We start from the raw sequence: 23820 nt of genomic DNA, 5'->3' as shown, positions 1-23820 counted from the left end.
TGCTAAGTTGTCTCTTATGTGTAGACATGATATTGGTTCATCCCTTGAGTTCAGGGGTTTTTTCATGATAATTGACCAGATTGTGATGTCTTTCAGTGGACTGTTTGCATAATTTTACTCTCTGTGTTTTTTTAGGATCTTAATGCTTTCAACTTGTCAGACCATACACAGGCTCTCTGTATTATAAGCACCTGTTTCATGGCTAGCAGCACTAATTATTAATTAGGATTGTCAATAGGATGAGAAGACAAATGATAGTGATTACAGATGTGTCTACTGGCCATTAGATCATTAGCAGAGAGAAACTGATTCCCTAATGAAAACATTACTCTGTTTTTCTGTATTTTGTGGGAATCATCTCACTGAAGCCATTTCACTCTTTTTGTTACTTAATTTCCTTTTGAAGGGCAGCAGTTTATAGCTGTGAATCATGTCTGTTGTAATCACCATGTCTCCATTAAGACAAACTGAAATTTGATTGGCAGTTCATTCTGAAAGGTCAGAGAAACCCTGAAGTACTGGCGGATTTGTGGATTCAGCTAAAGCTTTTATCTCAAGAAAAGTCAACCATAATGAGTTTGACTTTGGCAACCTCAACTTATGATATCCAGATATAATTTATGTTTAAAATATATATTACATGTCTTCCAGAGCGGGGATGAGAGTTGGAAAGACCAATTGAAACACCCTTACAGGAATAATCTGAGCTTAGATCATTGGAAAACAATCAAAAGCAGTGACCCAGGGCTTATTAAAGCTAACAGGAAATGTGGTGCTGAATACAGCAGGTTTTAATTGGCATTAATTCCTCTGTTGTTTCTTTCTTCCTTGGTTTTTAAACAGTTGGGCATTCAACAGTGCTAGGCACTGCTTTTCATATATGTCCTTGTCACTTTTGAGGCTAATTACTGTTGACTTCACCATAGTGCATATTTTCACATGCATATTTGCTTGACATATTTTACCCTAAAAATGTGCAAAGAGCTAATTCTAAATGACAGAGAAAGTTAAAGAATACATGAATTGTCGCACAAGTGGAAACAGTCTAGTAGTCTGGCATGATCAGTATAGTACTTTACTTAGAAACCACAGCCTATGAAAAACAGATATAGTCACTATTTTGACCACAGCCATTTCTTTTTTTATTAATTGATTTACGAGTTAGAAGTGACTACATTTGGATAACAGTTTTAGTGAATGACAGCAGGCATGGTTGTCAAGCTGCACAATCCCGTGAATAGGGAACATAACACACTTTTTAATGCTATTTGGCTGGGCATTTAGCTGACTTTGGTGCCCTTTCATGGGTTTTGGAGCCAGCCTGAAGTTAGGTTTTAGTTAGTGTAACTTTGTCTTCCCATTGTCTTCATTTTTCAGCCCAAGTTGCAACTTGGTTAAAACTTAAATATTGGTGCTATGTTAGTGAATGTTTCTCTTAAATCTCTTAAAGACCCTTGAGTATCATCTATCCCGATAGCTAACTTTTGGTTCCTAGAATTTCTAAAAGTAGAATGGGAGGTCATGTCCTAGTTTGGAGACAGACACTGACGCTCCACTTTTAAGATTAGGAGTGAAGTTTTCCTTTTTGACAAAGGTTGTAGTTAGAGGTGAATTGGGTGACCCAGAACTATTTCTTATGCCTGAAGTATGCTTCAGTGGGATATTTTTTTGACGTCACCAGAAAACTCCTTTTAACCCATCCATGTAACATGACCTGCACCACTGGAGGGGTCTCTGCTTACGTCGTAGGTTACAACATAGATTTTCAACACAAGTATAAATCAAACTTTTGTTGTCCTGCTATAGGCTAAGGCTCCCCATGATGCACTGCATATTTTTTCTTCACTCTCCTTATACATTTATTTAACACTACTGCCTCAGACAACACTCGGCTTGGAACTACGTAACCATATATTTCATCTTTCTTACTGCAATATACCAAAGCTTTTTTCTTTAAATACAACTGTTGCTTGTAGACATTTCAACTCATCCTTCCTCTATCCTTGGAAGTAAGTGAAGTTATGCCAGGAACCCTCAACTAGACTGTCACTGACTCCAGCTAGTGGTTCTTGTTCTGCTTTGCAGTCTCTGTTAACTTAGCATAGCAACAGTTCTAGTTAGAGTAGCTCTTAACTTACAGCAGCTCTTCAGAGCTGAACAAGCACTATGGCCAGCTGTATTCCACGATGATGAAGTAAAGTCCACAGTGGACTCTACAGAGTGGAGAAAAGAGTATGATTGGTCAGCTGGTTAATAGGGAAGCAGAAGATGGTGTTTTATTGGCCACAGAAACAATCATGATTACACAACAAAAAATCTAACACGAAAATCCTATTTCAGAGGACATTTTCATTGGGCCCTTATTCTGACAATTTCTTTGCTCAACACAAACAACACGCAGAATATATTCAGGTAGGGTCGGGGCATTCTCATCAGTCACATGACCTTAGAAATGATTCCTACAACAGAAAACCACAGCTGAGTTGTTCTCCCAAAGGGGGAGAGAGATACAAACTGAAATGGTTGTTGGCAGCACAAACTAAAGGTGCATTTGCTTTCCCTTTATTATTCCTCGTTGTTGAATAATTAAGACCCACTGTTATTTCTCAGCCACCCACTGTAATGATAGCAATAATTCATATTATGCTGATTAGCACAGTGACGGGGGGTGGTAATGCATTGCAAATGGCCCGTTTTTTTTTTCTTCCCAGGCATCAGAAAAATTATGTTAATGGAAAGCAGAAGAATGATTTCACAATGAGGCAAATGTATTAGAAAGAAGTGTGAAATAGCTTCCATAGTAAGGCACAGCTCCACCAGTAGAGCATATATAAAAGGCGATAATAAGTGCATTATTATTATTGAAAGGTACAAGGTGACTGCTAATCAGCTGACCCACTGGAACTACTGCAAGCATGTTACGTGCGTTTGTTCACACTGTGAGAGATGGTTTTTGGTGCATAAGTGGCTTGTTAATGGAGGTATGTGATTACTTCAGAGCTGAACTGACAGCTCGGTGTATCTAAGCTCCTATCGAGTGACTGACTCAACACGACGGCTGAGACAACCCACTCAGGTTTGAGGGCAGGAAGTTCTTCCCAATTACTTCTACTGCTTCCTGCCTGTTAGCAGTGGTAGTGACAGGCCTCCATCCTGACTTTGACGTGGCGCTTCCTCTCTCCTATAACCTTGACAGCAGTGTGACAGTAACTCCGTCATGCTCTCTAGTGCAGGGGTCGGCAACCCTGGGCACCCCAGGGTTAACTGAAGGGTTAACTGATGGTGATTTTTCGTTTTTATGGGCCGATGGTTTTTTTTGTTTGTTTGGTTTCTTTTGTAACGGTATAAACAATGAAAGGTGGTGGATTGGCCAGATAACTCAGTTGTTTGGTGGTGGCTATGCTGGAGCTTCCACAGAGGCCAGCAGGTGGATGAGGGAAAGGGGAGGCAGGAGAAGGAGAGATCCGAGGCGGCCGCTTGTCAGGTGACCTGAACTTCAGGTAAGAAGTTATGACCTGCAGTCTATCTGGGTCAGATATAAACCAAGTTTAGGTGGAGTTTATTTTCGTTGTGCTGACTTTTTACAGTCAGTTACAATAACTCGTACTGCGTACTAGCTAGCATGACAGAATTTCTATACAGCTGGGTGGGTGCTATGATGTTACTGATAGTGAACTTTATTCATAAGGTTAGTTAGTAGAGTTGCCAACTGTCCCGTAGAAAGCCTAATTGTCCCATATTCAGAGAAAATATTACGCGTTTTGAGCCGAAAAGGAGCACAGTTTATCCCGGACTTCAGCTAGAATGGAAAAAGATACAAAGCTGGAGTTATTCTGCGTCTTCACGCTGTCAGCTGCCTCTTCTTCTCTCATTCTCTCCCTCTCCTGTTGCTACTTCAGTCGGGAAACTGATCAATGATCGGCTGATCGGCTTTTGTCTCGTTTGTTTATCGCCCATTTTGCACCAGAAAGAGGAAACCAGCGGATGTTGCGCTAAACAACAGCAGCACGTTTAAGCTTGATAAGCTGTTGTTAGAATTTATTTAATATTACTTTCTAGTATCAGCTGATGTTTGCTGGAGCCACAGCTGTAAAGCTGTTGGTCATGGTATCGGTTTGGATATGTGGTGAGAGGGAAACATGAAGATGAAACCAGGAGATGTCCTTACTGAATCATCAGAGCTGAACAGGTGATGGACAAACAGGTTTACATTTTAGGTGACATGAAATCAAAATCAAATCACTTTTATTGTCGCATCACATGTGGTACTGGTACATACAAGTGAAATTCTTGTGTGCAAGCTCCACGAGCAACAGAGGTGTGCAAAAATACAATAACATAAGAACAAGCAAAATATAAGAATGGGTAAATCTGAGAATTATATGAATAATATATGTACAATATAAGAGTGTATGCGCATTACTGAATGTGTATACTAAATATGTATATCTACGTGTGTGTGTGTGTGTGTGTGTGTGTGTGTGTGTGTGTGTGTGTGTGTGTGTGTGTGTGTGTGTGTGTGTGTGTGTGTGTGTCTATCTATCTATCAATCTATCTATCTATATTTTTTAAAAATTAAATGGAATAAACAATAAAATAAAATATACAGAGGTTGGCAGTTGGAAATGTGCAAAACAAGTGGCATTTATATACAGTATGGAGTGCATAGTGTTGAAGTTCTGGTAAGTGAAGGTGAGGTGTCTATGAAGTGTTCAGCAGTCTGATGGCCTGATGGAAAATGAATGTATGTAATGAATACAATATCAGGGCAAATAACAAAGTCCATGTATGTACTATTCTCTTAAAGGTAAATACTGTTGTTAGAGATTTATTATTTTCATTTTAGAGTTACTAGCTGTGTAGTTCTGTAGTAAAAGATGGAAATATCTCAGAGACCACCAGAGAGCTGAAATCATGAGTTGATAATTAACTAAAACTGAACCTGAAGGGATTTTAATTTGATTTGAAGTTTGATTTTGGCATGCTGTTTTAATAACAACAAATAAATACATTTGAGGACATCACCTTATGTTCCTGGGCTGCTTCATTGGGAAATGTTGACAATTCTATGGATGTAAATATTGACACGATAAAAGGTGGACATAGAAACTGTGATGTCATCCATTAGCTTGTTAAGTCCCAAAAGCACATGCTGGGTAGAATATTGCCATCAACGCATTTTACAGCTGTCAGTCCTGCACTGAGTCATGAGTATACAACATACATGGTTTATTTTCACCATGTAGTACCTGCCTACTAAAATGGGAGTGATGAATGTGGTGAAGGAGTGATTTCAGACACAACAGGAGGACATCCAAGCAGGTCATATTGATGTCCTGTGACTGAAATATTTCCTTTTCACATAATTTTCAAATTAGGCTTGTATTACTTGGTGCTGCACACCGGGTAAAAGAAAACATGAAAGTGTTGTGAAATTTACCATGTGCAGGCTCAGCATCTGCCACTGAGGCTTATTAATCAATTGAAAACCTTAATTTGATAGGAGAGAATTTCATTTGACCTTTTCCGGGCGTGAGTGGGTCTTGAATGATAAGTTCTCATGAAAGAGCATATGCCGATAAATCCCTCCACTTTCTCCTCCTGTTTGTTGCCACAGTTAGGGGAGATAGTGCCGGTGGCTGCAGCATACTGATCAAGCATTGGCTGATTACACTTAAAACTCACGTCAAGATCTATTTGAGTTCAGCTGAGACTTTACATGAAGGAAAGCGTTTGTGTGTGCACAGTTTAGAGAAGTGCAAGCTGATTCTTTGTTTTATTTTCTGACAGAATGGGTTCAGCTTTTAAGTAAATGAAAATTCATTTATTCTAGTTAAAGAGATTCTTTTTAGAGATTCCCGGTGATGTTTCAGCCTCAATAAAACACATTATTTAAAATGTTAAGACTTAAGTCTGAAAGCCACTCATACTCCATGCGATATAATCTGCCATTGTCCTCTCCTGTATACTTTATTTCTTCAAGTCTCATTACATCGTCTGACCTGCCGCTTTCTCTCTCTTTTTTGTGTTTTCATTTTTACAGGGATGTTATGAAGAGACGGGGCACAAATTACATTGGATGAGAGCCAGCTGTGGCAGGTATGGTGTGCTACACTGACCTCAGCTTCCTGTCCGTTTGTCAAATTGCTGCTCACTCATGGGTGTAGCCTGTTTCTGGTTTTAAAAGGGTTTCCATAATAGGCAGACACAGTGGTGGTGTATTTCAGAGCTTTTGGCTGGAAGAAAGCCAAAGGGAGTTGAGAATTGAAGTCTTGAATAAAACCTATTGTTGCTTCTGAGGTTCACCGGGCCAATCTTGCTGTTTGATGAAGCAGAGGCTTTATCACCCCTGCATGCATTTAAGTCTCTTGTGTTCTCTTTGTCTTCAAAGAGAATGACTAAATTAATAATTGAAGAGAAAACACGGTGTGTGGTGCCTCCCAGTATATCAATTTCTTTCTCAAGACATTCTTGTCTCCCTGTACTGTGGGGCCAGAAATATTAATGCACTGCATATTATAATGATGCATATATGGATAAAAGTACAAAATGTCAAAATGTTACAAAACAAGTGCAAATGTATTTTGTTACTATTTGTAGGTAGAAGTTTACGTTACTTTCTACTCATCAAGTGCATGAATTACACAGTGATTTTGGGCTTTTTCTTTGATTTCTTTGAACTGTTATTTTTCAATGATCAAATAGCATACATCTTTAATGAATTAAAAAAAAGAATTTTGTACACAAGTTTGAATTTATTTAGGATTTTCTCTAACACATGCAGGGTAAAAAGACTTCAAACAGCTCAGATATATGCTACACCCTTCTACAATGTCCTTTAACTTAAGTTAAGAAGCCAAGGCTTCTTAACTTAATTATAACTGACTACATCTGGTAGCTTCTCTCAAAGGTATAAAGGGTGATATTTACTTGTTTTATTCATGTTGTGTCGCACAAATCTTTTGCTATATAAATATTTTACCATTGTCACATCCAAAATCCAAAATCCAAACGTCCATTGAAGTCATTGAATCTACAGCAATATAGTTCTAGCAAATTATAATAATGGACTTATTTGCCCTTCTTTAAACACATCACAGACTCATACAGGCACCCCTCCAAGAGAGGGGCCTGCTATCAAAGCCAAATTTCGAGGAGCAGGTTTAAATCCTGAAAAGTAATTTGATTTGATGAGATCTCAGTCATCCTAGGTGATAACACTATCCTAAACCCAATTTTTGGAGAAGGCCAAAATAGATGTGTTTTTTTTTCTTTTGTTTTTAGAAAAAAAATATTAATATTTATTGATTGGTTTCAGAATTATTCTCCTCTAAATGCACAGTAAATTTAGTGGATTAAACTTAATTTCCCTATGAAAGGTAGTAAGGTGGAGTATATTGGAAAAACGCATCTAAGCCCACAGTTTGTAACTGTAATTTTTAACTGTACTGTATTCACATTTACAATACTACTACTGCAGTAATAATGCGTGAATGTCATCTCATGGCACATCTGAACATCAGGTTTGTTCTATACCTTTATTTTGCAATCTGTCTGGTGACAATACAAAGGTCTGGATCAAGGTTCTTGCTTTGAGTTCTTACTACTGGGCTGTGCACTAAGTGAAAGAATGAGGAAAGTCTTGTAATAAGAAAAGCAGAATGCTTCTGAGTGCACTGAAGTGATGGGAAATATATGTTCCCATCTGTTAAGTACTCAACAGATGTAAGGAGTAGTGCTAAATGAATGGAGGCAGTTGAGTTAGAAACATCTTAAAGAGATGATACTTCCTTCAATGTTCATTTTGTTATTAGCCATCATAACCATGACACTTTGTCTAATAATTTTCATTAAGTTTAAATGGTTATGGTGTAATTAGTCATAACATAAGGATTTTAGTAAGTGATGAAATTACTTTTAATGTGGCTTCCTTGCAAAATCAGTGTGCTGCCCTCTTGCCATCACTGTTTCCGCCTTGTGTCTTTTTAAAAGAAAAATAGGTTTGAGATTGAAAGCTTCTTCAGAGAGAGAGAGTGCAGTAACAAAAAGAAAAGACTGGGAAGAAATATAGATGCTAGTAAATGGCGTCACTTTAGAGACAATATGAGGTTTATCTGAAGTTCACTTTCCTACAGTTTGGAGCTATGTGAAATGGGGAGCTTTTCCCCATCTTCAGCCATAATTGTGGTGAACTAGTCTATACTGTTATTTACACTGGGTGAAATCAAGGCTACCTTTGACCAAATAAAATAACTGTTGTCAAATATACAGCCAGAATTATTTAAGTCTATTTAAGTCTAAATAAAGCCTGCAGACGAGCAGTGAGCAGTAGCTAACATTCTTTAATCCAAACACACAAAGACAACAGACAACCAAGCTTGATGGAGCCCCTGCATGTCCGCGGGACAGACGGTCAGCAGAGTCTCCCTGAGCCTAGCATGGCTCTCAGTTAAATACCTTCTCCAGGAACAAAAGGCAGTACACAGCTGTTTCACACCTTAAGGTTCACACTCCCTTGCTACTTCCCAGAGTCCTCGAAGAGACAAAAGACTCTGGTCTGCTTCCCCAAACTTCCTTACTACACCCCCACCATTTGTCTTCAGTATGGGTATCAGACATGTTAAAATCCAGTGGCACCAAGGCATTATACAAAAATAATGTGATTAATACATAAATGAAAGAAATTCCTATACAATCCCACCCTTTGATTCTTATATCACATTAAAACCAGAATTTCTTTCCTGACATTCTGTATATCACATCAACATTATTGTACACTTAAAGGAGTTTCACACTGTGTATCCTCACTTCACTGTTTTCCCACCACCCTTTGTTCATCTTTAATCTTCCCCACAATCTAAGCTCTCACATGCAAATGGCAGCAACAATGATACAGAGGAAAGGTCTTCTCCAGAGTGTCAAAGTACTTTGCATGGCAAAGTGAAGCAGCATTAGGTGGTCATTCCAGTCACGGTCATGGCTCCTGGTGTCTGTGCCGTTTACAGAGTCATAATTCCAACGCTGATCTCCCTCTGCGCTGTCACCTTTGGAGCTTGGCACGCTCTCTCCATTCCTCGATTTCTGTTCCAACGCGGCTGTAGATTTAAGGCAGAGCACGTCGTACACCTTAGTTGTCTTCCTCAACTTCAACGGCGAAACTCTTTCATTTTATTTAAGATTTTGCTGTTCAAAATCTCCTCGTGACAATCCTTTGGAAGCCCAGTGGTGCAGCCCACTGTCGTTTGTCTGCTGTCCTACAGATGGTTCCTGCTTCTCAATGGTCCTCTTGAAGCCTTCTCTCATGGTCATGGTCTGCATCTGCGCCTCAGTCAATCCTTCCATATCTCTCATGTCGCGGTCTCTGCAATTTTAAAATGAAAACTTCCCCGGAAAACCCTCTTTTGCCCTCTGTCAGCTTATCACAATTGGACATGCACAATGAAGTTGTGCATTGTCTGTTAAAAATTCCCAGGGCTTCTCCCCTGGAGTAGTTTCACTCCAGGCCCTGTTGTAAGAAAAAACATTAGCCAGTGGTGTGTCCTGCTGTAAATCATGTGATTAGATCCCACGATTAACCCTTTGCTGTGGAAAAAGTGATGTAGATGTTAACGCTGCGCATCTGTATGCACACTTTCTCACAGTGACCTCTGCACTGTAAACAATACAAGGTCATGAATAACACACCGCTGGTAAATTCACAGACACAGAAAGTGGCAATTAAAAGGTTAAATCAGCACGGCCCAAAAGCTCATGCAACCTGTTGCTGTCACCTTTCTGCTCCTGTAAAAAGAAACATACATACATCCACCCTTTTGTCACTGTCTAGGTGGAGGTGCAATCTTGCATACTGGTGTCCAGTCAGTCAACAGTCAGTCCCCATTTTTTATTTGCTGACAGTAGAACCTCTCGTGATGCAATAAGTTTCTACTGCCAGCAATGACGTCATTTCAAAAAAAGAAAAAACAATTTAGACTGGATTACCTCGCTGAATCCTTTTTGACAGGGACTTGTTTTCTGATTGTCCCAAATAAGTGGCTTTCTCCCGAGCCCATTTTAATTTTGGAGAACCTCACTTGCGATTGGTCAACATGTTGTGTAGTGCTTTCGATTCCGATTTTGCAGGCCTGCTTGAAAAAGAGAAAATTGCCAAGCAAAAAATCTCAGTGCACTGTTAAAATCAAAAAATATGAAGGCCTCTTTTTAGAAGTTGTCTAAGCATACTCTTTTAGAATAATAGATCAAAACTGGCAGGTTCAAAGTGGTACCAAAGGAAAATGCATCAGTAAATCTCCAAAACTTTCATCCACCAGTCACACCTCACACAACAGCAATATTCTATTAGATAATGAGTGTTTGTTTTCCCCCATGTTCCCAGCTGTGTGTCATGATAAGACCTCCCTCACACATCAGAAACCAGAAACTCAATAATCTATTAGTCTCCACTCATCTGACCCTCCTGCAGCATTCTGTTCACCCCTGCAATGATTCATTCATCCCTCCCCAAAAATAATACTAGTTCACTAGTCTATGTATCACTTCTTAACCCACTAAGTGAACCGGACAAGATGATGGTAACAGAAATGCATGCTTAAAATACTGTTTGATCTTCATGAGCTTCATTGCATGTGTGTTTGTGTTAGTAGGATTAATGCATTTTTCTGTTTGTGTAATTTTTGTGTACCTCTCCTCTTTGCGGTGCTCCAGACACTTTTCAATTCTCCATGCAAGGCAGTCGTTTTTACTCCCAGTTTCCTAAACCCAAATTTCATTCCCACACTAAAACAGCCTTCCTCCATGTCCTCCCCTGCTCCTTCCACTGTGGTGTCATCTCATCTCCCCCCCTTGCAGCAGTCCAGTGAGAGTCAGTTGTCTTTCAGCTTTGTCCTGTGTCTTTAACACTCTCATCTTGCCATTTTTGTGCCGAAAGTGGCAAATGTCCAACTCAAGCAGTCTTTTCAAAGGTCCATTCACACACAGTGAAGGTGCAGCTCGTTGGAAATGCACATCCATCCATCCAGTCATGATGATGCCATTTTTCTCCTTGCTGTCGCTGTCTTGCACAGCTGCTGCTGCTGGACCTTTTCTTCACTGCTCAGGATGCTGCTGTGAGCTCTTGAGATCCATCTCATTGGTCTGGAACTGCATTTCTTGTCTTCAGGGAGAGATTCTTGGAGCTTGTGTTCTCAGGGTGACAAACACATGGAAGTTAAGCTGTAAAATAATTCAGCCAAAACTTGGCTTGAGTGTTTCTAATCATGTTAACCTATAATTTGCTTCCGACTGCTGCGCGTGGAAAATTGATCCGGGTCTGCTCTTCACCTGCAAGTGACACACTGAGACATTTTGATCATTCGTCTCCCTACTTGAAACAACACATCTCCCCTCTCTGGTTCTGATCTCCCCTTTCTTAAAATCCCAGAGAGATTTTAGTTGTTCTACGTTGAAAAACACCAAACCCTCTTCCTATTTTTATTGCTTATTTTTATCAACAATTCTGCTAAAAAGAAATTTTTCGTGTGTCCACCCTAGAGGAGCTGGTGGCCTGCAGTACCACCTTCTCCCTCTAGTTGGAAACAACTTTTACACACATTTCTACACTCCTCTCTTTTTTTTTTGTTTTTGTTCCCCATTTTCAACATTTTGTAGCCCCATTTCTCACTGTTTTTACACACACATCAACTTTTCCCACACAACCATTCTCTGCAATCTTACACACCACACATTTACTCAATTCTTACCATACAGTCACACATTGAGTTTTGTCTCTGGCCGCCCGGTGGAGCGCTGCTACTGGATCTAGATCCCATATTTACATTCAGAGCGTCCCCTGCAATGGCCTTCTTCCCTTACCGGCAGAAAAGTGCTAAAATACCGTCACTCCACACACTGTATTGTGCAGACGTGATTATCAACGGTGGACTTGAACCACCGTTCCCTGTGATGGGCTGGTGTTTTTGCAATTACTCTGGCAGACGACTGCTTTTCTTTTGCACAACACAGGAACCGAACACAAGCCTGGGGACTCGAACCCCAGGATTTTCCCTCCAGAGACTCGAACTCCGGAGCAGCAAGCATTTCACCGCTCGGCCAGACAAAAAAACTCCTCATAACTGTATACAAAGTTAGCTACAACTCACCCATCTGCAGCAGTCCCCTCAAAATCGATGATCTCGGTGGTAACTGAAACACACGGCTCTGTGACTCCTCCATTTCCTTTGCTTCAACAGCTGGTAGGACAAAGGTACCTTTTTCCTCAGGGGTGATCAGCCCGTCCACGGAACCGTTGTTCAGCGATCACACGGACCATCCCATCCTCGTCGCCATTTTGTTGTGGAACTTTTCTATTTAGCACCCATGTACTTCCTTCTTCTATCTCAGCAACAGTACAGCCCTTCTTTTAATTAACAGTCAGTCTGACAAGACTGCGTACTGTAAAACAGAACAGACAGGTTGCTGACATAGGATTCAAGTGATTGCTTCAGTTTTTCAAGTCCACTGGGGCTTTTATATCAAAGGCAGTTGCTATTTCAACTTTTAACTAAATTCAACTTCATTTCAATGAAAATGGGCACAAATTAAAATATTAGATCAAATAAAACCAGTGTGTTTCATGGCCGTCTTCCCGGCTTTCTTCAGAGTTATTGATAAAATAGTTCAATAAAAGCCAGATTTTAGAAAGCTGCTGTGCTGACTTCTAGAACTATAGAGCTAACAATGAAAGGTCTATAGAGCCTTCAAAATGTGGAAAATCATTTTAACTACTCACTTCATCTGGACTCAAGAGGCCTATTGGAATTTGTACTCAGCTCAGGTACTGTAGGGTTGACCACAGGTTTTTGCATCAACTATGCTGGGTTTGGTCTGACAGTGCTGAGATCACCCCGGGTCTCATTTTTGATAATTAGAGTTTGCATTGGTTCAGAGTAGTTTAAATGAAGTCTAACATTTTATTTTATTTATTTTATTTTATTTAGCTGTGACAGTTTTGCTGTGCAGTGATGTTACCAATGATGGTGAGAAAGGCACATATTTTTGTGTGCTTCGCTTTTCTTTCTTTCTTTTTTTTCGTTACAGCTTACAAAAGACAAAATCTTTTTACATAATATGTTTAGACGTTTTTATTGGGTCACGCACATTTGGAAATGTCATGGCACTACAACGGAGCACTCTCAGGTCGCCAAAGAAGCACATGAAATGAAAAAAAAAAAGTTATGATTGATGGAGTGGAATTCAAAATAAACGTACTCTTTTACCATGGATCCTTTCCCATAATGCAATTCTGTAGCGCATTAAATATACACCCACGTCTTTTAAAGAAGTCCCTCCCCTTAGTCTGTAATGCAGCCTAAAAAACTCCCTACATATTTCTAACCGACATAAATCTAATACCAGCTGAGTTTAAAAAGGTCCTCCAGAGCCAAAGGAGACATTATACAGCTGTTTTCACAGGCTCAGTAGGCTCATGCCAAAGTGAATTTCAGGATGTGAGATTTCACTATTAACCCCTGCCACAGTTGCTACAAATTCCACAACGCGCTTGTGGCCAGTGGATAACATTTGGCAAAATTTTGTTTAAATAAGACATCGCTATCAGCCGTCATCCTGTATGTTTTTCTTCACACTATGCTACTGTCTGCAATATCCTGCAGAGACTTTAAACAGTTAGCATACATATGCCAGATGCTCCATGGAAGCTAAAGTTCAAATCCCCTGCATATGTGCACTTCCCTTAGCGCCGCAGGCAGGGACTGTGTGAAAAGGTCAACTCTCACACTGAGTAAAAGAAAGAAATGGCTGGCTTTCATTTCCCCTCACCGTTCTGTTTTTAGACGTTGATGCAATTCAATGGCTGCTGCTTACTCCTACTCATCTAATCACCACCAAATTAATAAATTAGTCGTATTTCTAACCAGCCTATATTTTACAATTTTCATCCTTGAAGATTATTTTTACGTTACGGCACGTTTAATTGTAGCAGTTTTTCAGCTGGACACATTTTGTTTCTTGCTGCATTATGATATTCCAAGCTCTAATTACACTGAAATGTCATTTTCTAAACCCATCAGTGAGGACAGCTCCAAGAAGAAACTCTACTCAGTAGTAGTAACCTAATTGAAATACAGGAGATTAGAGAAACACATCTGGCTGCGGTGGATGTTGGATATATATTTTTTTCAGTGCCTTGTTTTTATGGCTACAAGGAAAAAAAATGGCCTTCAAAGCTGCTCTAATCTCATACTTCAGAGGGCTGGAGAGAGTTTTTTTGGGCAGCAGACTGTATATCAGGAATGTAAAATCTGAATGCACGGGCTCGTTGTGAAATATTTAGTGAAAGGGACTGAATGTGATGATGGGCCATGGGGTGGAAGAGACTATATCTGAGAGGGCTCTTTGAGCTTCTTCCCTTTTTTGCAGATTAGGACTGTGGGAGTTACAGTGGATTTGGTATGAATCTGAACAGCAAAATTAAGTAAAATTAAGTCTACTTTAGAGCACTAGTCCATAACTCTCTTATCTAAACTGAATTTGTTTAGATAAGAAAGCTCTTGGGACCTATATCTCATACACATTAGCAGCGTTAGCAAAGCAGTTCTCTGTAAAAGATTCAAAGACCAGAGCATGTATGTGTGTAGTTGATGTGTTAATGAAGGTCACATGCACAAAGTGTTAATAAGGGTTTAATCTCTTATTTAGGTTTGTACCGATCTCCTAAATAGTATTTCTAATTTAATCATAATGTTCAATATCAAGTAATCATGAATTTCAGTAATAAATGGATTCATTGCTCATCCAGTCCAAGTGCTACACTACCACCTCAGTGACAGGCTAATTGAACAGTACATGCCGAAGATCCAGCTGCTCCAGGCACTATTTGCATAGCTTCATCATAATTTATCAAAGACACCTCAGCAGGCGCTTTATCACATCTCAAGACCAATTTCTCCATCCTTTTCGCTATGAATACATTAAGTCCCCAGCTCATACATCTTTCCAAGCTGTCCTTATGCAGAGCAGTCGTCCCCTGAATTAAGTGTGAACGCAGGGCACAGTTTGTCACGCACAGTATCATGTCAGCCAACCACACTGAAATATCAGCCTGCACCTGGCCAATGGCAGTGAATTATTTAACCGTGCAGTGAGATCGGTATGCTTAATAAAGTCGTGAAGCAGCGCATGGCATTATCAAGTGCAGAGGTTGCTAGTCATTAGATGATTTTCACAATCAGTCGTCAATCAGTTAAATTATTGTTGGTCATTAGGAATATAAACTTGAACTCGCTGCCCTTAGAGGAAAATCTATTTTCAGCTTAGTGGCAGGTGGAGGGCTGATGAGTAAGAAAGGGTGTGTGTGCACGTGTGTGTGTGTGTATGTCGCACCATGGTGCCTAGTAATTAAATACCTAGATTTTAAATTTCAGTGATCAAATCCATTTAGCAGAGAAATGGAAGAAAACTGGGTGTGTTGAAATTCTACCCCTATGTAAATAAATTCTGGATACAGTATAATAGTAGTAGCCACTCACACCGTGCACATTCTTTTTCAAGACACACAAGCCCCAAGCACTTCTTTGACAGGGTGACATTAAATCACAATTAGTATCACACTAGTCAAACTTACTAGAGAACAACACAGTTAGGGGACACTGTGCTGTTATTTACTATCGGAAAGAGTTTTTGAAGCAAGGTTAAGAAAAGAGGTGACAATCAGTGACTAGCAGTATAGCTTCGGCTGAAAGACAGCACTACAAATGTTTGCTTTGAGAGTGCTGATAGAGATGTATGGAGAAGGTCAGGAAAGGTTGCACTGTGTCTTTGTGGATCTGGAGAAAGCATGAGCGAGTACCAAGAGAAGAACGTTTCTAGTGTATGAGGAAGTTAGGAGTGGCAGAGAAGTATGTGAGGGTGGTACAGGGTATGTATGAGGACGGGGAAATCATGTTGAGGTGTGTAATCGGAGCGAGAGATGGATTCAAGGTGAAGGTGAGATTAGGGCTGCTCGATTATGGCAAAAATTATAATCACGATTATTTTCACTGAAATTGAGATCTCGATTATTTGACGATATTTATTTAACCCTTTAAGACCTACCATAGAACCAAGTCCGCCAGAGCTTATATTATTTTTTTACATGCTGTAGTGCCATTTGTGGGAGCATTTCAAGTTGCTATACATCAATACAACTGTTATAGCCCATATTTTAATAATATGTATGTATTAAGTCCATAGTAATTACATTAATTACAAAAAAGTGCAATAAACTACAAAAAAATTGAAAATCGTTTTTGTTGTTTTTTTTACATATATTTCTACTTGGAGAAATTTAAGAGGTTTATCCCTCAAAACTTTAAATACAAAAAAGTTGCAAAAAATAGTTTACAACAACAGGAAATTTATTTTGAGTGTCTTCATAGTTTTATTTTGGAGATACAGCAATTTTTATATACTGCAGGAAAAACAAAAAACAATCCTATGATGCAAATTTGCAAAGAAAACAGCAGGTGCATCAAAATAAACTATTTCCAGCAGTGCAATCCGAGTTCTAAGCATCCCAGCAACTATTCAGAAAAGTCAAACATGACTTATAAAAACACCAGTATAGGCTTTTAAGGCCTACAAGTAAAAAACTACATTTTCCGCGAAAATGACGTCACTTCCGGTTTCGGGCAGGAAATGGCGGACATGCGATAGTTAGCGGTGACGTCTGTTTCAATGTGGGAAGTGTTATGAACAGCTGATCGGATCGGCAAAGCCTGTTTCTGAAATATTATGTTTTTGTTCCTGCAAGCGCTTTTTATGCAATTTTTGCAAAGCTTTATGTGGAAGGAAACCGTAACCGAGGACAAGCTGATGGCATAAGATGTAAGTACAACTCCTCCGGTTTCATATGCAAAAAAAATTATTGCGCTAGCTTACATGGTTCAGGTTCTACAGGGATTTAAAAATAGTTACACAAAACGGAGCGACCGGCTTTAAAGGGTTAACAATAACAATGTATTGAATAATGACTTTAAAAAATAATATAAAATAGTGTGCAAATACTGATAACAGTGCAAATGTTTGCAATATAAGAAATAAATGAAAAATGTAAACATCTATGTTTAGTGAACTTTGCAGTGTTGCTCTGTGGTGCAGCTACGACGCTGTAGCAACGTTTACACACTATGTCTACTTGATCCACGTCTGACTCCGCGAACCCATAATGTTTCCACACCACTGAAGTTTTTTTTTTTTTACCTCTTTTCAACCAACAGCAGTCACTCTCCTCTCCAAATAACTTCTGCTTAGGTTTCCGAGCTTCCCTCGGGTCCTCTTGTGACACGTGTTCGAAACGCAGAGAGGTGCGCTGGATTTGCCACACGGAGCAGCACGAGAGTAAAGCATGAGGGAGGTGCTAATAATCGGCTCAGTCATTTTTAAAGATCGTTGAAAGCCCAGATCGTAATCGTGATTAAAATTTGATTAATTGAGCAGCCCTAGGTGAGATCACATCAGGGATCAGCTCTGAGCCCATTCTCGTGCACAGTGGTGTTGGTTGACAGATGACGTCAGCCAGGATTATCGGTGGACTGTGATGTTCACAGATGACACTGTGATCTGTAATGAGCAAATGGAGGAGAGCCTGGAGGGGTGGAGGTATGCTCTGGAGAGAAGAGCAATGAAAATCAGTAGAAGGAAGACAGAATACATGTGTATGAATAAGAGGAAGACAGTTGGAAAGTGAAGATTCAAAGTGTAGCGATAGCGACAATGAAAAGAGAGGTGAAGAAGAGAATGCGGTGAAGTTGGAGTGGGTGAAGACAAGTATCAGGGGTAATCTGTGACAGAAAGATAAATAATACAGTGAAAGGGAAGGTTAACAATATGGTAATGAGACCTGCTGTGATGTGTGGGTTGGAAATGGTGGGTTGGAAACAAAAAGACAAGAGCTAGCACCGCTGAAGATGCTAAAATTTCTGTTTGCCAGTGGCCAGGATGGACAAGACTAGATAAGTGCATGAGAGAGACAGCTAAAGAGCTAAGCTAAGCAGTAACTAAAGGATGCTAAATATGTATCTACTAGGCAGGAGAAAAAGAGGAAGACCACAGATAAGGTTCATGGAGGGATAGAGTTAGATGTAGGCAAATGATCTGGTGTGGTAAGCTCTAAAGCAGCAGCTGAAAGAAAAAGAAAAGTAAGAAGAAGTGTATCAGCAGGTGTGGGTGCTTGTTTCCTAGTTAGATTACTATGTAGCAAACACTATAAAATGATGAGTGAGTGAATGAATGGACTGTTTAAACACAACCACAGATAGACAGAGGCAATGTATACAGCAGGCCTGGCCAAAGTAGAGGGGAAGTCCCATGTGACATAGAGTGTACAGACTGTAATTAATGAATTGAATGTCAGTGTGAATAGTAAATTGTCCAATTACAGATTGGATTTTATAGCACATAGCAGATTTTTGTGGTTGCATCAAAATGAGTTGTACTTAAACGGCTTGCTGTCCACCTATCTATGTGTAACACACATAGATAGGTGGACTTTGCATCAATAAAACGATTACGTTTTTATTGAAAGGTTGACTTGTCTACTGACGTGTGTTGTTTGGCACTATTCTGTTCCAAAAGGTCTAGTTGTGATTGTGGCGTGGGAACCACAATAAAGCCTCTTAAAGTGTCTTCAGATCAATGAAGTGAGTCTTTTATAAGCTTTCTAAACATCACAGTGGGAAAGGGCAATCTCAGAAGATTATACTTGTCAGATTAAATGAAAGTGTAGTGGGGTTTCAAATGGAGAGCAGCAAGAGGCTCCTGATTGGAACAATAACGCCTCATGGCTGTGAGAAAACAAGCCAGAGGTGCGTGAATTCATCTGACGGTTTAAAATTGGCCATGTGTGAGACTGTGTGTGTGTGTCTGTGTGTGTGTGGAGGGGGGTGGGGGTGTTCAGGTAAGTCCTGTGTAGGAAACAGTGAATTATTCAAGACCCTCTTGTTTGTTTTTGCTGACACGTGAATCATTGCACTACCTTACCTGCTCCTGGTGTCTCAGCTGACATGTAAAATTTCAAATCATATGTGTGACCTGTCAGGTGAGAGTCATGGAGTCGAAGTAATACAAGATGGGATGGTAAAGTCATCATAAAGTAAAAAAAATAATAACAATAATTTGTCTGATTTCCCCTTTAAAGTTGTGTTCTTGTGCAACACATTTAGATCATTCCCTGAAAACCCTGATCTGACCAGCATGTGGAACTAAAATGTGACTTTTGTGACTCTTGCATATGCGTTTCTGGGAGTTCCTTTCTTTATGTGCAGAAAATAGAGAGGACTGGATTTAAATCAAGTATGCAAAGTGATTATATGTAATTTATCGCTATTTGTGCCAATATGTAATGCTTTATTTATTTATTTATTTATTGAACGCTTTATAATTTTGTTTTATTATTTGCACTTGATATGATGGCAGTTATTGCTTGGAGGAGCTATTGCAGAGATTCAAGAAAGTGTGCTACAATCCACTCATGCTGACGTTTTTGGAGTGTCAGATGAAGATGTGATAAAAACGTACAGATTACCAAGCCACCTAATTCTAAATTTGCTCAACGAATTTAGAGATGACCTTGAACCTCCAACCAAAAGAAGTCATACTAGCAGCAACAAAAATTTTGCTGCTCTTCAGTTTATGGTATTGGCTCTTAGGCTGTGTACTGGGGTTCAAAGTGAAAAGGCTGAATGACAGAGGAATGAAGATATTGACTTCGGACCTGATCTTAAAAATAATTGGGTCTTGAATGAATGTCAATTAATAGCGGCCCAGTTATTTTTGAACTGGTTTGATAGGTTGTTTGTTTTTTTGTTCAGAGGAATGCATTCACAATACATTCAATCCTTAAAAAAATGTTCTTAATAACATTTCAATTAAACATTTCTAAATTAAACAAACTGGTACCATTGCAGGACTATGAACAGCACACATGGTTTTCACCATCTAGTGAGCTGTAATCTAACGCATGAGTGTTAGCCCTACACAAATTCTTTGATAATACACACACACACACACAATCTGCTAATTCAGTTTTTTCTTAAACAGTCAGTTAACACCACCAGTAGTGAAGTATAAGTATAATCTTTTGCAAATCAGGCATTTCTGGCTTGTTTTATCCTTTGAGGTGATGTAAGTTGTCTTAATACAAAAATGCTATGGAACACAATGTAACAATATTGTTGCACGGCTTATAGTCCTGCATTAGAGCCTGTCAGTTACTAACGCCTGTTTCCATTATAGCAACTCTGTGTGCCAGACAGTTTGGTCAGACAGTATGTATGACCATGTATGACCTGTATTTATATGCTTTTCTGATTACAATTAACAAGCTGCACCTATTCGGTTAGTAAATTACCCGCAGCTGAATATGATCTCTAACTTTGCGACCTTGCTCTAAATTGCGCAGCTCTTGGCAGATTGGGCCCTTATATTGAAATGAAGTGGCTGCACCTGCGTTTAGAAAAAAAGCTCAACTTCGTAAATTAACCATGAAACTAACCACATTACTATCAGCGCTATTTCAGGATTGTTCACCATTAAACTTTTTCATTTAGATCAATGAATGTATTTCATTGTAGCCACTTTGTAATATTTTATTCCCACTATTTGAACATGTTTAAGCACTAATTTGCTTTTTTGTGCAATTTTTTATTATCACATACTATGAATTAGGCCCCAAATGCAGACTCCAAGGCAGACTGAGTTAACATAAGGAAATAGTAGGTCAAAGCACTGAAAGTACAACAATTTAACATGTTTAGATGAAGCTCACAAACATAACAAAATAGTAAAAGTAGGACACATTTTCTTAACAGCATAATGAAATAAAAACTGGCCCCATCGTAAATCTTTTTATTCTAATTCTGTCAGATCTACCTGTTTAGTTGCTTATGGATTACAAAAATCTTATCAGCCAATCGGCAGACGGCAGCAATTCAGTGCATTTAGGCATGGTAAAGATGACATCCTGAAGTGCAAACTGAGCGAAATGTGGATGAAAGGGAATTGAAGTGATTGACATTTGACTGGCTGGTCTGAGTATTACTATAGTATGGATGAAGCATGTTTGGATGGGCTGATGAATTTTGATTTCTCCTGCAACATTCAGATTGTATGATCAGAATTTGGCATAAACACCAAGAAAGGATTGCTCTATCCTCCCTTGTATTAATGCCTCAGGCTGCTGCTGGTGGTACAATGGTTTAAATTTCAGTAGCACAGAGTAATGCAATGACCATGTTCATCAAACTATGACTGCAATGTACTGAAAGTGTGTTGTGATGGCTGTTTAAGAAGTTAAAATCAACTCAAACTGGTTTCTTAAACAAACATCTCAATCTAGTAGAGCACCTTTGGGATTTGGTGGAGTAGGAGATGTGCAGCTGACAAGTCTGGAGCAGCTGTGTGATGCTAGCATGTCAATATGGACTAAAATCTCAAGAAAGTTTCTAATATCTTGTTGAATGTGTGTCAGTTCTGAATGCAAAAAGCGCTACAGCCTAGTACTAATAGGGTGTGCCTAAAAGTGAGCTTAAATAAACCTGAAAAGCTTCCACTTGGAGGATAAAAGCCCTGCCAGCAGTATTAGAGATTCCTTCTAATTATTGCCTTTATTATATTTCATGATATAGGCCACTTGTGGATTATTGCTCTGTTCATCTTTTTTTTTTTTTTTTTTAATAAAATGTAGGAAACCAAGCTAACACTAGCCCTGATTCATGGGTCCAGTGGGACTCAGGGAGTAAAGCAGTGAATGTGAAAATCACAGCTGAGACAAAGCTGTGGCCTCCAAGCTCGAAAATAATAGCCTGTGTGGGTGTTGAAATTGAAATGATATTACAAACTATTTTTACTGGCCACCTACACAGATGCTGCACCAATCAAATTACAGCACTGACATTGTTGGACTGTGTCATAAATTTATGTCAGCTGGGGGGAAACTAATATGTGGCTCGTGTCAGTGCGGAAAAATAAATAATACAGTTCTTCATTTCAGTAAGCGCTCTTTAGACACCTTAGATCCAGCACAGAGAACAAGACTGAAGGATACATTTTTTTTTTGTTCCACATTCCTATTAATTATCGTATGCTACTTGTATATAAAGAAGAAGATTGTATTTTCCTTTCTCTGGCTACAGTTGTGTGCATACTGACGTGGCTTTGCTTTCCTTCAGGCTGCTTTGAACACTTTGTTGATCTACACTTATCTCACTCTGAGCCGGTTAAACAGATCTAAAGCAGGCCTTAGAAATATCAATGAGATCGATCTATGAGTCTGCACTTACCCCAGCTCTGTGATGGCGGTGTGTACCTCAGCTTCCAGGCTCTATAACTCCAGCGTTTAACCTTTTACCACAAAGCCATGGCTATGTCTAAAGGCTGGATGCACCTTACGATTTCCCCTGGCAGTCCAACTATGGTCACCTCTAGTTTGCAGGGTTAATATCTGTAAGAGGAGAAGAAATTGTACCAGCAGTGCCGGCTGAACCTGGCTTAGTGCTATGAAGAGCAGTTCATTTTATGTGGATCATTTTGGTTTTTCAACATGTGATAATGCACGCCTTCAGTGCCAGTCAGAAAATTTCTTGACAAATTACAGTTTCATCTTAAGTGAAGGTCGCAAGCTGTTTTTCTTTTTAAATCAGTTGACTGACACCCCACCCCCGAGTTTTGTTTCAGTTTGCTGCTAATTTAAAGTTTTTGTCCGACACGTCCTTGTGAGCAGACCGTAAACAGTCAGTCACAAGGCCGAGCTGCTTTAACTGCTTCTGCTTTGCCAGAGCGTTGCAGTTCTGCTCTCACTTTAGCAGGCACAAAAGCAGGTGTTTATTTTTACCCTCGTCCACAGAGGCTTAAAGGTGTCACAATGCTTCTTTTTCTGCTCCGCCTCCCTCCCACACACCTCTTTAACAAATTGTTTTAACTTTCTGACAACTCGTCAAGCACGCCCAATTCATACAGTTCACTGGGTAAGTGGAGGTGATAAAGAGGTCCTATTAATTAAACCTTTCAAGAAAAAGTCCCAGAAACAAAGTGCTGCTCTCCTAATATTTGAATAATTATTGCAGTATTCTTTAAAAAAAATCAAAAACTTATAGTAAACAGTATTGCTGCTGGTAAAAGTTTAAGCTAGCAAGCTTGGCATCAATTTTAGCTAAAAGTCTGCTAAAGTTAGGATCAAAGAAATGAATCACTCTTCTTCTACTATGATAAAAAAAAAACACTGACTTAATTGCAACAAGGTTTTTATAGTGACAAACCTGGAAAAGTCATAGAAAGCCCTAACTATAGAGACTGTGAGTGCTAAAGCAGCTAATTACTAGCAGCATTAAATTTGCTGGTATTCTGAGTCTGTGTCTGTGTGTAAGAGAGACACTTACTGTAGTGGGAAATGTGATAAAGGACAGTTTGCTGTGAACTGGCAGGTGTTCAGATGTTCATGTAACTGTATAATATAGTAACAAAACTCCCTTGTTGGTGCCAGTCGATGGTGAGTGGGATGGTCTTATTGACAGGCATCCAACTGGTGGGTGTCCTTCCAGTTTTCTCTGAAGCTACAGCTTTATAAAGTTGATGAAGTTTCTTATAGTACTTAATTTTTAAAAAAGTGGCTACTAGCCTAGAGTTTTAAATCGGTTGTAAAGAGGCATTTATGTTTGGTAAGTCTAGCATAAATGCTGATTTTTAGTCCAAGAAACATTGGTTTCTACAGCACTTTGTTTTTTAATTTTTTTTTATGACTGTTTCATTCATTGGTTTAAAATATTTTAAAGGCTTTGTCTGTAAGCCTGT

General features: G+C 39.3%; 1 protein-coding gene across 4 annotated transcripts in view; it reads left to right on the top strand.

The window, feature by feature from the left end:
- The window catches only part of LOC308393858 (beta-1,3-galactosyltransferase 1-like), a 197818-nt gene that overhangs the window by 74161 nt on the left and 99837 nt on the right, over window positions 1-23820 (top strand). For all 4 annotated transcript variants that reach the window (XR_013971041.1, XM_080877880.1, XM_080877882.1 and 1 more), the window contains exon 2: window positions 6044-6099. The gene's annotated coding sequence lies outside the window, so the exon portion shown is untranslated. The remainder of the gene's footprint in view (window positions 1-6043; window positions 6100-23820) is intronic.

Source organism: Rhamphochromis sp. 'chilingali' (assembly GCF_963969265.1).
Source record: "Rhamphochromis sp. 'chilingali' genome assembly, chromosome: 3".
Classification (NCBI taxonomy): Eukaryota; Metazoa; Chordata; class Actinopteri; order Cichliformes; family Cichlidae; genus Rhamphochromis; species Rhamphochromis sp. 'chilingali'.
Note: the sequence above shows the minus strand (reverse complement) of the source record. Positions and strands in the feature narration are given on the sequence as shown.